This window comes from Sminthopsis crassicaudata, chromosome 1 (genome assembly GCF_048593235.1).
Source record: "Sminthopsis crassicaudata isolate SCR6 chromosome 1, ASM4859323v1, whole genome shotgun sequence".
NCBI lineage: Eukaryota > Metazoa > Chordata > Mammalia > Dasyuromorphia > Dasyuridae > Sminthopsis > Sminthopsis crassicaudata.
In genome coordinates this window covers 752,955,775-752,972,739 of record NC_133617.1, presented here as the reverse complement: position 1 = coordinate 752,972,739, position 16,965 = coordinate 752,955,775, and the positions used below count along the sequence as shown (strand labels likewise).

At 62.6% G+C, this 16,965-nt stretch overlaps 1 protein-coding gene across 1 annotated transcript in view; it reads right to left on the bottom strand.

Moving 5' to 3' along the window:
- The window catches only part of ELMO1 (engulfment and cell motility 1), a 220,402-nt gene extending 205,281 nt beyond the window's left edge, over positions 1-15,121 (bottom strand). Inside the window, exon 1 of the mRNA XM_074284521.1 lies at positions 14,879-15,121. The gene's annotated coding sequence lies outside the window, so the exon portion shown is untranslated. The remainder of the gene's footprint in view (positions 1-14,878) is intronic.
- Between the last annotated feature and the right edge of the window lie 1,844 nt (positions 15,122-16,965).

Sequence of the window (16,965 nt, the reverse complement as noted above, 5' to 3'; positions counted from 1 at the left end):
CCAAAGTCACACAGCCAGGAAGCCGCAGGTCCGGAGTCACAGGCAGGCGTCCTAAGCCTGGAGGGGCAGGAGGACCCTCTGTGCGGGGCCCACCGGGGGGTGGCCCAGGCAGCCTCCGACCATCCTTAAGGGAGGCTCCATCTGCATCCCGAGCCTCCAGCAAGCTCGTCCGGTCTGTGGCTCCGGCTCTGGCTTTGTGATCAGAGGCCCGGCTCTGGAGCCCAGCCCCGTCCCTACTGTGTGCCAGGCAGACACCTGCCTCTGGACCAGACTCCTCCCCAGCCCCTTTCAGTTCTAAGCAGACCGAGACCCTCAAAGGCCAAATGGACCACACGATGCTTAACCAAGGGCCCTGCAGGGACAGAGCATTTCTCCCTGAGCCTCCGCCCATCGTCCTCCTGCCATTGCAGCATTGGGGGGGGGGGGAGGCTCTGACCCCAGACCCTTGACCTCAGTGTCTTACAGAAAACAGCCCTGCCCCTGCCACTTTCTCCCCATACCAAGACAGGGCCGGACATCGGCTCTCCCCCGCCCCATCCCAGGGGGGGCCCAAGCAGCGGGGGCTCCTTCCCCGGCTTTCTAACATTTGTGGGTGTGCAAACACGAAGGCCCCAAAAGAACAAGGACTCCAACCATAACGGAGACGCCTTCCAGAGTCGGACTGCATGACTCCCACCCGCCCCTCCTCCCTCCTCTGGGCCTATCTGCGGCAGACGCCCAGTGTGTCCCCGGAGGCCCTCAGAGAACAGGAGGGAAGCCGATTGGAGGCTCCGCTGAGGGAGGCTCCCAGGAGAGGCTGGGCCTGGTGTGGAGGCCAGATGGGTCCCCTGGAGCCAGCACAGCTGCCTGCCACGCTCCTGCCCCAGCATCTTGCCTCCCGAGGGGCTGGGCCCCCTTATTTGGGAGGCCCCCCCTCGGGTCCCAGCTCCCTCTCAGGCGGCCACAGCCGCTACCCCTCCATTAGCGTGGATAATTAAGGCCTGCCTCCCCCGGCATAAACAGGGCGAGGAGCCGCGGCAGAGGGAGGCTCCACGTGGAGTCTGCATTCCAGAGATCTAACCCACGGCTATATATAGCACAGAGGAGCAGAAGCCCCCCCTCCCCCCCAGGCAGAGCCAGGCCCGAGGCCGCACCCTGTGGTAGCATCAGCCACCACGGGGCCCAGAGGCAGGGGACTGCCGCCCAGCCACAGACCCTCCCTCCCCTGCCCTACCACAGCCCCCCCACCCGCCCCCTGCACTTCTGTGGGGCTATTGGGTCCAGCAGCTGTGGTCCGAGACAGAAAAGTGAAGGCTCCTGCCCGAGAGGGGCCGCCTGGGAATGATGGGAACGCTCCCCGGCCACAGGGGGACGCGGGGCAGAAAGCACTCATGGGCAGGACATCCGGGTCATGGCCGGCAGAGCGGGAAGTGTGATTCTTGGGGAGGAGGGCGGGGAGTCAGCAGTATGGAGACTCCCTCCGGTTTCCATCCAGGAAGGTCCTGGCCCGCCCAGGAGAGAGCGAGTCCCCGGGGAGCGAGGCAGGCCCTCTTTGCCTTTATTGCCCCAGTTCTTTATGGGCCGGAACACGGGGCCTGGAGAGCAGGCAGAAGCGGCTTGGAGTAAAGGCCCAACACTGGAAGCAAGGCCAAGAGACCGCCCAGAAGCTGGGGTGACAGCCGGCCCCCTGACTCTCCCCGCTTGGGCTGCCTCTGGGGATGCTCCGTTCCAGCGGAGAAGAACAGGGGCTCCCGGTGCAGACCAGCAGAGGCCCCTCTGGTCAGCCGCACCAGCCACCCCGGGCCGGTCAGGTGAAGGCCCCTTGCAATCATGGGCCGGCCAGGCGATGGCTCCATCACCCCTCACGGTCACTCCTGGGCAGCCCAGTGGCCGCCCTCTGCCACCGAGGCCAATTTGCCGTTGGGGGGACGTGCCTGGCAGGGAGCGGGTTGGTGAGAGGCTGGATGTGGGGTTTTTAAGAAGTCATTGTGTCCAATTTAGCCTTGAACTGCAGAGCCCCCACTGCCCTTCGCGACATCCCTGAGGAGGCAAGGCCCCTGCTGGGGGAGCCGGATACCCAGGGCGGCCTTTGGAAAAGCTGGAAACTTTAAACTCAAGGGAACTCCCAGCCCCTTCGTGTTTGCCCCTTGCTGGGCCCTCCAGGTTAGCCTCTTGTCCCTGTAAGAGCCATCCAGATATCAAAGGCCCTCGCTCTCTCCCTCCATGCGAGACACTCCGCTGTGCCATCTGGCAGGGACTGCCCCCCCAGCCCAACAGGGCCCTCTGGCATTCTGCCAATCCCTCCAGGCTCCAGCGGTGGCCGGGCCTGGGCCAGCTCTCCGGCCCTGCCCACCCACCTTCCAGGTCATCAGGCGCTTTCCATCTCCCAAGGATCTCTGGCTGCGCATCCCCCTCCTGCCTCCAAACAACGGGCTCAGGGGCTGCTGGGACCCCAGACTCTTCCCACACCATGTGGACTTATGACAACCTCCCTCATTTCTAGATGCCCTCGGGTTTGCAGAGCATTTTACACAGGGCATGCCATTGGCTCCCCCAAACCCTGTGAAGAAGGCGCCATGATCACTCTCATTTACAGAGGAGAAAGTGGGCTCAGACCAGCCAGATGGCCTGGTTCCCTCAGTCTCCTCACCTGAAAAATGGGAATGAGAAGAGCATCCACCTCCCAGGACTGTTGTGAGGATCACATGAGATAATTATTGTAGAAGTGTTTAGAACACAATAGGCACTAGATAAATGCACACTGTGCTTGTTGGCTGGCGGCGGGGGTGGCTGTTATTTGAGACAACCCTATTCCAGCCAATCAAGAGTCCTTCAGGTCCCGAGTCTGTCAATTGAGGTCAACAAATATTATTTTAAGTGCCTTCTATGTGTGAGGCCAGGGAGCAAGGATGGGGAGACCTCCTCTCCCACAAGAGGAGTTTCCCCTCTACTGGCTAGCGGCCCCTTCGGGGTCATCCACACAATCTCAATGGGGCAGCAGCGAGGTGGCGACTGGGGGCAATGAGAGCTGGTAACTGGGGGCAGCCGAGCTGGCGGCTCGATAATAATCATAACAGGGTAAAATAATTGTAGAGACATAAGGCAATAATTGTAAAAGTGCTAGCACCCTTTCTCCAGGGCCAAGCCCTCTGGGGGGGGGGGGCTCTTCCCTGCAGCCAGGGGGCAGGAGGGGGGCTCACACTCTCCCCCTCCCCCAGCTCCCCCTCACAGGGGGTCTGCTAAGCCGTGCAGATGTTCCTTTGTTCCCAGAGAGCCAGGAGCTTCTCACCAACGCCATCTCCAAGCCCAACAGGAACACAGAAGCCGGATCCAAACCTCGGAAAGTTTCTCATCATGCACATGGGACTGCACCTGGACCACCTCGCCCTGTCCCCCAATTTACTTTGTTCCTGACGTTCAAGGGTTAGACTTGGGAGGACTAAAGCACCCTTCCCCAGACGCCATTGGGGGTCCCGGGGACATCCCTTAATCTCCGTGCCTTGGGTCCCTCGTCCATAAATTGGTCTCACTGACCCCAACAATCCCTTTGAGGCCGTCGTGGTTTGGACAGCCCATTGGCAAAAGAGGGAGCTGACGGGCAGAACAGAACGTGGGTCCCACCGCGACCGGGTGTCCAGCTTCCCTGCGGACTCTCCTAGAGGCCGAGCTCGGGCTCCCACGCTCGCCTGCATTAAGTGCTCAGGAAATACTAAAGCTGCCGATGACTATAATTAGTCTTTACATCCCCCAACACCCAGCAGAGAGCTCCGGACACAACGGCACTTGTGCCGGGAGGCTCTCCCTGGAGGAGGACGGGAGTGCCCCCCAGACCGGGAAGGTCTGGCTTCTCTTACTGGACAGCTCCCCGGACTGGGAGTCCCAGGAGCCGAGTTCCAGTTCTGGCTCCTCGCTGGCTGACCCTGTCCAGTCTCTCCAGTACCAACTTCTCCCCTGGAGAAAGGTGCTCGCGCTCGCTCCTTCCTCCCAGGCTCGGGGAGGATGGAAGGAATCAGACGGGCGGAGCACTCGGCAAACACAGGATCATAATCAAGTCCAGCCCTCAGCATTTCGGCTCCGGGCCCTCGGCCCCCACTTGTTGGCTCTTTTCCTCCAAGGAGCAAAGCCGGAGAAGGGGCTGATGAACAAGTAGCCGTATTTACGCTGTGCTAACCCTCAGGTGTTTTGTGATGGCCAGCAAGGGCCGGTCCCCCTCCCACAGCAAGGGTCAAGGGGCTGGATGGAAGGCCGGGGGTGAATATCATCCTGGGCCAGCTGGGAGTCCCCCTCCTTTCCTTTGTCTTCCTCCCTACTCCCTCCAACTTCTTTCCCTCGAGCCTGTATTTTTAGGAACAGGAACAGCGCCTCCAGTTGGCCTGGGTCTTCAGGCTTCTCCCTGCCCAGAACCAGCCCCCTTCTCTCCCAGGGCTGGACGACATCCCGATGCTCCCGGGACTTCTCAGGTTGAACTCACTGACTTTCCCCTGAGCCCCCCTCCCGCTTCCCCTGTTCCATCAAAGGCGTCGCCTCCAACCTTCCAGTCTCCCGGCTCAGGCCTTGAGGTCCCTCCCTTGCCAGACCTTGTGGATTCTCGCATCGAGGGCTTCCGTTCCCCGCTCTCTTCATCCTGGGCTATTGGGGCAGGTCACGGACCACTCCAGCCCCCCCACCATCCGTCCTCCGCACAGCTGCCAAGGGACTTTCACAGCTCCGAACACGGCGCTCTCCAGCCTGGGAAGCTTCCGGCTCCCTCTGCTCCAGGATGAAAACTCTTTTCGGCCTTTACAACCCAATTTCTCCTGGAGATATACCAGACGCTCCTGCCTCTGTCTCGTATCTGCCAGCCAACAAATGTTTATTAAGCACCTACTATGGAGAGGGCACACAGTAGGTATTAGAGATACAACACACCTGAGCCGGCCTCTACATGCTAGCACCTTCCTTACAGGAGCCTTCCAATGTATTAATCAGTAAAGAACGCACATTAAGTGCCTGCAGCACGTGCCCTCAGAGAGATACAAAGGAACCCAGCCCCAGGGAGCTCCCGTCCCCAAGGGAGGTGCGCGGGAGGAGGACACGGGCACCGAACCCTCACCACACACCAGAGGAATGGAGCCAGACTGCCCGACGACCCAAGGCTGGGGCAGGGAGCCTGGAGGCCGATGGGCACTAGGGACATGCAGAAGGCACCAGGGAGGGTAGCGATGGAGAGCAGGTGGAGGCGGGGGGGAGTGAAAGGAGGCGGCCCCCTCTCCAGAAAGCCCTGCTGTCTCTGTCTCTCTCTGTGTCTGTCTCTCTCTGTGTCTCTGTCTCTACCTCTCTCTCCGTGTCTCTGTCTCTACCTCTCTCTGTGTCTCTGTCTCTATATCTCTCTCTGTCTCTGTCTCTACATCTCTCTCTGTGTCTCTGTCTCTCTGTGTCTCTGTCTCTACCTCTCTCTCTGTGTCTCTCTCTACATCTCTCTCTGTGTCTCTGTCTCTACCTCTCTCTCTGTGTCTGTCTCTACCTCTCTGTGTCTCTGTCTCTCTCTGTGTCTCTGTCTCTCTCTCTCTCTCTGTGTCTCTGTCTCTACCTCTCTCTCTGTGTCTCTATCTCTGTCTCTCTCTGTGTCTGTCTCTACCTCTCTGTGTCTCTGTCTCTCTCTGTGTCTCTCTCTCTGTCTCTCTCTGTGTCTCTGTCTCTCTCAGGTATGGGCAGCTGATGCCACAGAGGACAGACAGCCAGGCCTGGAATGATCTTCCCAAGTTCAAATCCGGCCTCAGACACTTCCTACTAGGGTGACCCTGGGCAAGTCACTTCACCTGTGCCTCAGTTTCCTCATCTGTAAAATGGACTGGAGAAGGGTCTCTGCCCAGAAAACCTCACGGGGGCGCAGTGTCGGACAAGGCCGCAGGGATTCCACCGCGGGGTGGGGGAGGTGAGGAGGGTCTTTCATTCGGGGCTCTCTTTTTGCCTTGGAACCTCGGGTGCCGAGGACGGGGCACAACCAGAACCAACAAGGGTTTGCGGAATGGCAACGTGAGGGTGAGAGCGGGGGTCGAGGGCTTGTGCAGGAGCCTGAGAGGGGGGGAGAGGACTTGTGGAGGTCCAGCCCCACCCCCACTCCGAGAGCACTCACTCCACCGAGAACATAGGAAGCAGGAGACAGGAGCGACACCCTGATGGGGGCGGGGCGTCTCACCAGGAAGCCGCGGTAACAGCCGTGAGGGCAGCTTTCCTGGGGGGACCGTGCGGGCTTCAGGGGCCCTGCTTGCTCGGTGACCCTGGACGCCGCTCGGACCCAGTCCGGTTCTACCCCGGAGCTTCGGAGCCGGGAGCAGGCGCCCCATCTCCAGGGGAGGAGGCTCCCCGCGGCCCCCTCTCCTGATGGTTTGCAAAGAGCTTTCCCCACCCTGACGCTCAGGATCGCCCTGAGGCCGGAACCTGCCAGGACCCCATTTTGCAGCGGAGGAAACTTGGAAAGGCTCAGCCAGGACCCCTCGGAAGCATCTGGGGCAGGATCTGAACCCGGGCCCCGGCCGAGCCCTCCGCCCTCCCCCCCTGCACCTCGTTCTGTGTCGCTCCTCCCCAAGGCCCAGGCGGGCTCTCTGGGCGAAGGCTTCTCCCAGCGCCCGTCACTCAGACACGGTGATTCCCCATCCAGGAGCAGAAGGCGCCAGCCCCCCCGGCAGGGGTCCCTCTCCCTCCCTCTCCCTCAGCACATCAAAAGCCCTCCAGAAACCCAGCGGTCCGGGCGGCGCTAGAGGCTCCGAGGGATCAGAATCCCCGGGAGAGATCGGCGGGTTTGGGAAAGGCCGCTCAAGGGCAGCCTCCGCACAGAGAAGTGTGACCATATGCGTGAGACATAATACCCGAGGAAAACCCGGAGCAAAGGCGCTTCCCCGGACCCCGAGACAAGATGGCGGAGCCGCGGCGGAAAACACGTGGGGGCCAGGCCTCGCTCGCACTCATCGCCCGAGTCCCGGTATTTCATCCCTCAGGCTCATCCAAAAAAGGTTCTGCCTCTGCAGAAAGAAGAGAAATCTGGGTTCCGACACACACTGGGAGAGCCGCAAACGCTGGGATGCACCGGGCACCGAGGGAGCCTTCCTCCTACAGGGAGCTCCCGTCACCGGAAGGAAAACCCGGGAAACGGAAACCACCGCTGCACCCGCACGTGACCGGCACGTGGGCCGGAAGAACCCAGTAACAAAACTCCTCGTGGGGAAACCCGGGCCTCCACTTCCGAGGAAGCCTCCGCAAACATGGCGGCGCAGAAGGGAGTGAAGAAGGAGGGGCCCTGAGAGCTCTATCCAGAGCAGCAGAGTCTCTCCCATCATGGCCGAGAACTCGGGGACTCCCCGGTGCTCCCTGGCTGAGGAAGGAGAGAAGCAGCCTTTCTTTCCCCTTTGTCCCCCTCCGAGGTGTTCTGGCAGATGCTGAGTGGCCGCCGGCTCCTTCTCCAGCTCATTTTACAGATGAGGAAACTGAGGCAGACAGGCGGAGTGACCTGCCAGGAAGTGTCTGAGGTTGGATTTGAACTCGGGAAGAGGAGTCTGCGGCTGCTCCCTGTGCACTGCAGCGCCCCCTGCTGCCCGGGAAAAGTCCTTCTGCTTCCTGATGGCTAATCCAGTTTAACCCGACCAGCGCCCACTTTTCTCCAGCTTTGGCACCCGCTCCCCAGTGCAGCTCCCTTTTTGTGGTTTCTTCAATCCCTGGGGATTGTCCTGTGGCCCATTTACTTTTAGGGCCCGTGCAGAGCAGGTGCGGAATAATCACAACTTAGAATTTAGGGACTAATGGGCAGGAACACGTGGGAAGTGACGTGACCCGAGGCAGAGCGCCCCTCAGCGGCCTCTAAGTCTCCAGAGTTCGCTCTGTGCTGCGAAGCCCTGAGGGCCACTGAGCATGCGCAGCCCCGGGTGGTAGGGGACGAATTTGACCGGACTGGAGGGGGGGTGCAGCATGTTTAATGGAGAGGAGACAGCGGAAGGGAAGGGGAGACATGGAGGAGCCCCACAGTTAGAGCAGATGAGCCTCCTTTGGGGGCAGGGAAAGAAATGAAGGGAAGCAGAAGCTCTCACACACACACTCACTGACATTCTCTGAGTCACACACACTGACAGTCACACACACTCACACTCACTGACAGTCATACACACACACTGACATTGACAATCACACTCACTGACACACTCACTGACAGTCACAAACACTGTCAGTCACATTCACACACTGACACACACACTACCTCACTGACAGTCATACACACACACTGACATTGACAATCACACTCACTGACACACTCACTGACAGTCACAAACACTGACAGTCACATTCACACACTGACACACACACTAACTCACTGACAGTCATACACACACACTGACATTGACAATCACACTCACTGACACACTCACTGACAGTCACCCACTCACTGACAATCACACACATTCACTGACAGTCACACACACTGACAATCACACATTCACTCACTGACACACTCACTGACAGTCACACACTCACTGACACACACACACTAACTCACTGACAGTCATACACACACACTGACACTGACAATCATACTCACTGACACACACTCAACACACATTGACACACTGACAGTCACACACACTCACTGACAGTCACACACACTGACAATCACACACATTCACTCACTGACACACTGACAGTCACACACACTGACACACAAACACACACTAACTCACTGACACAGTCACACACACTAACTCACTGACACAGTCACACACACTGACACTGACAATCATACTGACACACTCACACTGACACACTGACAGTCACACACACTGATACACTCACTCACTGACACACACTAACTTACTAACACAGCCATACACACACACTCACTGACATTGACAATCACACACACACTCAACACACACACACTGACACTCACTGACATTGACAATCACTCACACTCACTGACACACTGACACAGTCATACACACTGGCATTACAATCACACACACTGACACACACTAACACACTAACTCAGACAGTCATACACTCTCACTGACATTGACAATCACACACACAATCAACACCACTAACTCACTGTCATACACACACTCACTGACAGTCACACACACATACACACTCACACTCACTGATATATACTCACTGATACACACACACTGACACTTACACACACATTCACTGACAGTCATACAGACTCAGTGACACACTCACTGACACACAAACACATTCACTGACAGTCATACACTGACACACACACTCACTGATATACACATACTCATTGACACACTGACACACTTATACACACACTCACTGACACACACATACAGTAGGACTCATTTATTTCCCACAGACTTGGTTCCGTCCCCCCCAGTCCCCATTTCTGAGCTGTTGCTCTGCCCCCGCCCACTCCCAGAGTCCCTCACTTCCCAGATATTCAGGGTTCTATCATTTATCACAATGTATGGAAGGCAGCATGGAACATAGCTGTGGCAGCCCCAAAATAAGATCCTCCCACAGCAAAAACCTCTCTGATGGTTTGTACCGGAGCCAGGGATCAGAGAACCAGAACCCGGCCCAGGGGGCTCAGGGTCTCACCCCCCCCCCCATGAACACTGATATGCTCTACAACGTCCCAGTTTAGGCTTGGAAATCTCCAGCTGAGGGGAGCCCCCTTCTCCCTGCCTCAGCCAGGGCTTTCATCCTTGGGAAAATGGTTTCCTGCCCTCAAGCCTCAGTCTCCCACTGCCCATCTCCAGCCCATTGCTTCCAGCCTGGCCTTTGGGGCTGGGACAGCCTCGCTCCTCACAAACCCTCCCGGAGCCTTCTCTTCTCCAGATCCAGAGACCCAAAATCCCCAACTGATCCTGATTCAGGGTGGGCAGGGACTTAGTGTGGACAGGGACCCCGGAGTGGGCGGGGCCTCGTCCTGATCCTCCCCTTCCCATCCTGGGAGACCACCATCCAGCTCCCTGGGCTCCGGCAGAGCCCACAGCAGGAGGGAGGGAACCTGACCTGCGCCTCCGAGGGAGTGACCTGTGCTGTGACCCAGATGATGTGGCTCCTCATAAACAGCTGCCCCTCCTGCTGGGGAGGGGCCTCCCCCACGAGTCCCTTCCTCCTCAGACCCCACCCTTACTTAACAGGATCCCGAGCTCGTTGGCGGAGGGTCCCCCGGCCACAAGGGGCAGACCCTCAGTCCGAGCCGGGCCCTTTTCAGGAGGCCTGCAGCCAAAAGTGGTTGGAAAGGAGACTTAGCCAAAGGAGGGGCTGGGGGCTGGGACCTGGAGGAGCCAGAGACTGCATCCAGTGCTGCGACTCAGGGGATTACAGTGAAAGCCTCCCTGTCATGGGGACAACCTGTGGCAAAGCAAGGGCCAGAGCGGGGGAGGGGCAGGGGAAGGAGGGCCTCCAATTAAGCCACCTGCTTCCCTCATTCAGCCGGGCTCCAGTTACCTGGGAGCCCACCCTTTCACCCAGGAAACAGCAGCCACAGGCAATCGGCAGCTTTTTCTCAGCTGCCATACGGTGGGTCCCAAGACCCCCAGTGCCCGCGACTGTGCCCGCATCCATGCCCACACCCATGCCCGTGCTCACATCCTGCCTGCACCCATTTGGACTGGACTCCCCCCAGTCCTTTGGACAAAGGCCCCCAAGTTCTGAGCTGCTCCAGGCTGCACCTGGAGCCATGTGAGGGTCAAATAAGACATTTTCAGGGAGTGCCTGGTACGCACAGTGCCTGGCTCCTCGTGGGCACTAGACAAATGCACGCCGCTTGTTGGGCCGCGCTGCCCGAGACAGATCTGCCAGAAATCCCCTACATGACAACAGCCCCCGCCAGGCCCTCACAGAACGGCTGCCGCGGAGTCTGTGCCCCCCACTCCTGCCCATGAGGCCTTGGTTCCCGGCTGCCTGGCACCCGCTGCCTCCCAGAATGCTTTCCCGGTCCCTGGGGCAGCCTCCAGCCCAGGCCCTTCCTTCTCCAGGGCTGTGGACTTTGCCTTCCCCTTGTGGAGGCTCTGGGATAGCCAGGCCCAGGAGGCTACGGGCCCATTTTAATTACAGTCCTCGCAAGCTCGCTGCCAGCCGCTGTGGTCGCCAGTCTATCTGCAAGCCCTGCAAGTAATTAAAGCCAGCCTGGCGGGGAGGGGTGGATGTGGGGGGATGGGCACAGGGAGGGCAGCACGGAGGGTTCTCACCAGGCCATTCTCGAAAGAGGAAAGTCAGAGATAAGAGAACAAAGGCAAGAGTCCCCCATGGGGAGAGGAAATCTGGCTCAGCGGAGGCTCTGGGGAAGGCTGGGAGCAGCAGAAGACGTGTCTTCCAAATGTGGAGACGGCTCTTCCGACAAGGTGCTTCCCTCATCTGTCCGGTTTGCTCAGAAAATGGCGCAGAAATCCGGGACAGTTTTACAAAGAAGAAATTTTGGATTTCAGGGAAACTTCAGAACGAGGAGCCAGTATCCTAAGTGAAAGGAGCTGGCGGAAGGGACCCCTCCCTGGGCCCTGGGGGAAGGGTCCCCTCCCTGGGCAGAGGCTGGAGGACCACTTTGGGGCCACAGTGCCTTAGGGGTCAGGCCAGCGGTGCAACTCCCCCCCCAACATCCCTGATTTCCTAAGACAGCAATCCCCTGGAGTCTCCTCCTAAGGCGCCTCAGCCCCTTCCCGGAGCATCACCCAGGAGTGCTTGTGAATGGAAGGGTCTCAGCTTTGGGGGCTCCAGGGCTGGGGGAGGGGAGGAAGGGGCTCAGAGGCCATCTAGTCCCAGTGACGTGATTTGTCCTGGGTCAGGCCCTAGTTCACAGGCAGGGTCAGGATCTGAACTCGGGACTTTGAACCCCAAGCCAGCAGCACTTCTCCCACCTGCCCCATGGCCGCCCCCTTGTCAAAAGTACCTTGTCTGGTCCCGAGCGCAGAGCTGGCCAGTCCCCAGAATCCCCAAGCAGAGGCGGAGCCTCCATCAGACTGACACCGGTCTGGGAGGGAAGATGCAGGTAAAAGCGAGGGGATCAATTAGTGAGCACTGATTTATTAATGGAGTGCCGGCCCCTGCAGGAGCCTTCCGGAACACAAAGGGCCGGCTGCTCAGTGGGCATTTCCTCATTAAGGGAGCAGAATCCCCGCCTCTCTGGGTGGGGGAAGGGAGGAAGTCTTTTGTAAATTTGGGGGTTTTTGATCTTACAAAGGGCGGCCCTTCCTAAGGTCACCCCCTACCGGGGACAGAAGGGAAACCGGAGGGAAGTAGCTTGAGGGAAAGTGGAGGCCGGCTGAGCCTCCAGAAGGAGGAAGGAGGCCCCAGAGAGGAGGCAACAAACTGCCACAGTGATGGGCTAATTAGGAGGCCGGGAGGCAGCGCTCATGGGGGGAGACCCGCTAAGTGGCCGGCACTGAGGGAGCTGCAGAGAGATAATGTCCCGCTTCTGCAAAGTTTGCCTGAGCTTCAAAAAGGCCCCGGGGGCTTGTAAATCCCATCCCCTGATTTGTCACATAAGGAAACTGAGTCACAGCAAAGCTGAGGTGATTGACCAGGAACTCTGAGTCGCAACCAGACCCTTTGATTTCTGCTCCAAATGACCTCCCGGGATGGTCCTCCCGGGATGGTCCCGTGGCTGGAAGAAGGATGCTATGAAAAAGCTGGAAGGGCTGGAAGGACCGAGCCGCCTCTGGCCCGGGGACACTGCTACAGGGCTGCTCTCAGCCTCAGGCCCCGGCTATCCAGAGCAGAGATAAGGCCCGGGCTGGCCTCTACCCCAAACCGAGCCAGGCGGCCACCGGGCGGGTGTGGCGGGGCTGAGGAAGCCAAGAAGGGCAGCTTTGTTTTTCCAATTTGGGCCTGGGATGGGGCCAAGGGCTGGGGTTTCATTAGTATAAGATTTCATCAGTTTAAGAAGCACAGAAATGCCCTCTACCTCTTCAGAATGGCTAAGGCCCTGAAACTGGAGCGCCCTAAGAGGTGCGGGCACTTCTGGGCACTGTCTCTCTCTGTCTCTGTCTCTCTCTGTCTCTGTCTCTCCCCCCTCTTTGTCTCTCTCTGTGTCTTTCTCCTTCCCTCTCCTTGCCCCCACAAAATCGCGCCGCCCCTTTTCTCTCAATTACTTTTGAACAATAAGGATTTTTCATACCAGAAAACCCTCCTCTCCCCCAGGGACACGAGCTCGCTGTACCGGCTTTCAGACTGCACCTGCTACCCAGAAGGCCCCGAGCCCCTGGCAGGAGGGGAGGCAGTAGCCCACAGGTGGGGGGTCCAGGAGACAGGAGCTCCTGGGTTCCCCAGGCTGGGATCCTCCCCTCTCCAGTCTGGCTGGGGGCACACCCGTGGCTTGGCTCAGCTTGAGACGGAGGAGGAGGAGGAGGAGGAGGAGGAGGAGGAGGAGGAGGAGGAGGAGGAGGAGGAGGAGGAGGAGGAGGAGGAGGAGGAAGAAGGCAGGGTCGCCTGTCAGGGGCCAGAGGCCTGCAAGCCCACCTCATTTTACTAAGACAAAGGAGGGCTCCGGCCAAGTTCCCCCCACCCCCACCTGCCTGACCTCTCCATGGTCCTGTCTCAACTCAAAGACCGGACTTCAGTCTCCATTCATTTTCTCCATTTCGTGGCCCCAGAGAAGAAGGCAGAGCCGCCCAGAGCAAACGCCAGCACCAGGCTGGTCCAGGGCCACAGGCCATCCCCCCCGCCCCCCCCCCCTGCACACACACACACTGCTCCACCCCGGGCTCTTGGGAAACATGAATAATCGTTCGTGTCATGGTGGCCACCAGGACGGAGCCGTCAGTGAGGGAGCGTGGCAGGGAGGGCTCACTCGGGCTCGCGGTCCCAGGTCGGGCCAGGCAGCCCCAGGCCGGGACTCAGCAGCCTGGGAGGCCTCTGGCGCAGGACTGAATGGGCCAGGACAAAGAGGCCTGGGAGGGAAGAGCTGGGAGAAGGGACCCCCATGGGGAAGGGGAGCCCGGGGTCCAGGAGGACCCCAGTCCGCACCATCCCCTGCTACATCAAGGACTCCCCCCGTTACTGTTCAAGGCTCATCAGGTGTCCCCCAGACTGAGCAGGGAAGCAGAGAACTTGAAAGGGAGGGGGTGGAACTGCAGCACCCCAGGGTCACTGACCTTCTTCCCGAGGGCAACAGGCTGCCTCGGGCCGCCCTTCCCCCTCCCCTTCCCTAACCCTCCCAGCCACCTCCTGGGCCCAGAGAGGGGAGAGGGCAGTGGCTGCCCCCCCCAGGGTCCCCGAGCCCCGGAGGCGCCTCACGCACACACACAGACACACACAGTCACACGCACTGTCACTGAGGCAGCTCCACTTAGTTTGGCAGCGTCTCCAAGGCCCCGCCGGCCGCCCGCGGTCCCGCCCCCAGACGCCCCCGCGCCGCCGCGGGCTCCAGAGCCAGCCCCGGGCAGCCCCTCCTGTCCGTCCCGCATCCCCGGCTGTGCCAGTGGCCGCCACCTCAGCGGAGGAGATCAGCAGCCGGGGCGGGGGGGGGGGGGCATTTAGCAGGAGCGCGGGGCTGGCCGAGCCCCAAATCTCCCTCCTGGGCCCCGCGGCGCCCCCAGGACTCCCCCGGCGGACTCCCCCGGCGGACTCCCCGGCGGCGCAGCGTCCGCGGCGGCCGGTCCCCGCAGCGTCTCCCCCCGCGCTCGGAGCTGCCCCCCCCGCGGCTGCGGCACCGAAGCCCCCTCCTCTGGGGCGCCCCCCCCCGCGCCGCGCACACGAATAAGAACGGGGGACCCGGGCGCGCAGACACGGACCCGGACCCGGGCTCCCGGCGCACGGACAGCCGAGCGCAAACGCCCCGCCACATAACGCGAGCCGGCCGCCGGGAAAGCCCGGCGCGCACACGCGCGCGCACACCCTCACTCCCCATCACCCCCCCCCCCCCGCCCCTCTCCCCCTGCGATCGCCGGGAAACTTTGCTCACCTGCGCACCGGGGCCGCCGCGGGGTCTGGCCGGGAGCTCGGCCCCCGCCTCGCGCTCCGAAGTTGGGGCTCAGCCCGGGGCAGCTCCCGCTCCGGCAGACGGGCTCCGTGGCCGGGACTATCCCATCCTCATCCTCAGCCTCGCCCTGCCCGCCTCGGAGCCCGGCGCCCGCGGCTGTCAGCGAGAGGGTCCGCGCCGGTGTGCGCGCGTCCTGCGCGCGCGACCCCCCCCAGCCAGCCCGGCACCCCCAGCCCGCGTCCTCCGCCGCCACCTCCGCGGCTGCTGCCTCCCCGCCGCCCGCCGCCGCCGCTGCTCTCACTTCCTCTTCCTCCTGCTGGCCAGAGGCTCACTTTACAGCTGCTCCGCGTCCCGAGCCCGGGGGGGCCGAGCTCCCCCCCCCCCCCGCGGGGCTCCCGGGGGCAGGGCCGAGCTCCCCCCCCAACCCCCCCCCCCGGCGGGGCTCCCGGGGGCAGGGCCGAGCTCCCCCCCCCCAACCCCCCCCCCCGCGGGGCTCCCGGGGACAGGGCCGAGCTCCCCCCCCCAAACTCCCCCCCGCAGGGCTCCCGGGGGCAGGGCCGAGCTCCCCCCCCCAAACCCCCCCCCCGGCGGGGCTCCCGGGGGCAGGGCCGAGCTCCCCCCCCCCCCCGCGGGGCTCCCGGGGGCAGGGCCGAGCTCCCCCCCCCAAACCCTCCCCCCCCGCGGAGCTCCCGGGGGCAGGGCCGAGCTCCCCCCCCCAAACTCCCCCCCCGCAGGGCTCCCGGGGACAGGGCCGAGCTCCCCCCCCAAACTCCCCCCCGCAGGGCTCCCGGGGGCAGGGCCGAGCTCCCCCCCCAAACACCCCCCCCCCCGCGGGGCTCCCGGGGGCAGGGCCGAGCTCCCCCCCCCAAACCCCCCCCCCCCGCGGAGCTCCCGGGGGGCAGGGCCGAGCTCCCCCCCCAAACTCCCCCCCGCAGGGCTCCCGGGGGCAGGGCCGAGCTCCCCCCCCCAAACTCCCCCCCCCCCGCGGGGCTCCCGGGGGCAGGGCCGAGCTCCCCCCACGCCGCTGGGCTCCTGGGGGTCGGGATCCCTCCCTCGCGGGGCTCCCGGGGGGAAGGGCCGAGCTCCCCCCACGCCGCTGGGCTCCTGGGGGTCGGGATCCCCCCCCCCCCGCGGGGCTCCCGGGGGCAGGGCCGAGCTCCCCCCCCCCCGCGGGGCTCCTGGGGGGAGGGCCGAGCTCCCCCCCAAACCCCCCCCCGCGGGGCTCCCGGGGGCAGGGCCGAACTCCCCCCCCCCCGCGGGGCTCCCGGGGGCAGGGCCGAGCTCCCCCCCAAACCCCCCCCCGCGGGGCTCCCGGGGGCAGGGCCGAACTCCCCCCCCCCCCCGCGGGGCTCCCGGGGGCAGGGGCCGAGCTCCCCCCCCCCCCCGCGGGGCTCCCGGGGGCAGGGCCGAGCTCCCCCCCCCCCCCCGCGGGGCTCCCGGGGGCAGGGCCGAGCTCCCCCCACCCCGCTGGGCTCCTGGGGGTCGGGATCCCTCCCTCGCGGGGCTGGGGGGGCGCCGGCCCCGACCTCCGCCCGCTGCTGCCGGGAGGATGCGCGGCACACACCCCGGGGGGCTGCAGGGCCGTGACCCTTCCCCAGGCGGCCGGGCAAGCTCCCGGGGTCCCGGGCCAGCTGCGCGGCCGGCCGCTTGTTGTTTGTATCTGCTCTGGAGCGGGGCCACCGGGGCTCGGGGGCTTGGCAGGCGGCCCCTCAGAGCGGCAGGTGCAGCTTCGGCTCCGTCCTGGGCTGGCTCCGGGGCCCTCGGGGTCACCCCTGGGGGGGCAAACAGCCCGAGAGCCCCCCCGCAGTGCTAGCCCCCCGCTTATCAAGGGGCCGAGGCTGGATCTGAATCCAGCTCCTGGGGGTCCCCGTAGTCAGAGCTGGGAGACCCAAAGGTGTCCGGTCTGACCCCCCCCCCCCCCACGGGGGAGCAAGGGGAGGCTCCTGGAGGGGGTTGGGACTGGAAAAGTGCCTCTGTCCCCATGGCCCATCCCCTCCCAGAAGCCCACACGGCTCTCCCCCTGCCCCCTAGTCCGTCCAGAAACGACCAGCCAAGCTTAGGAACATAAA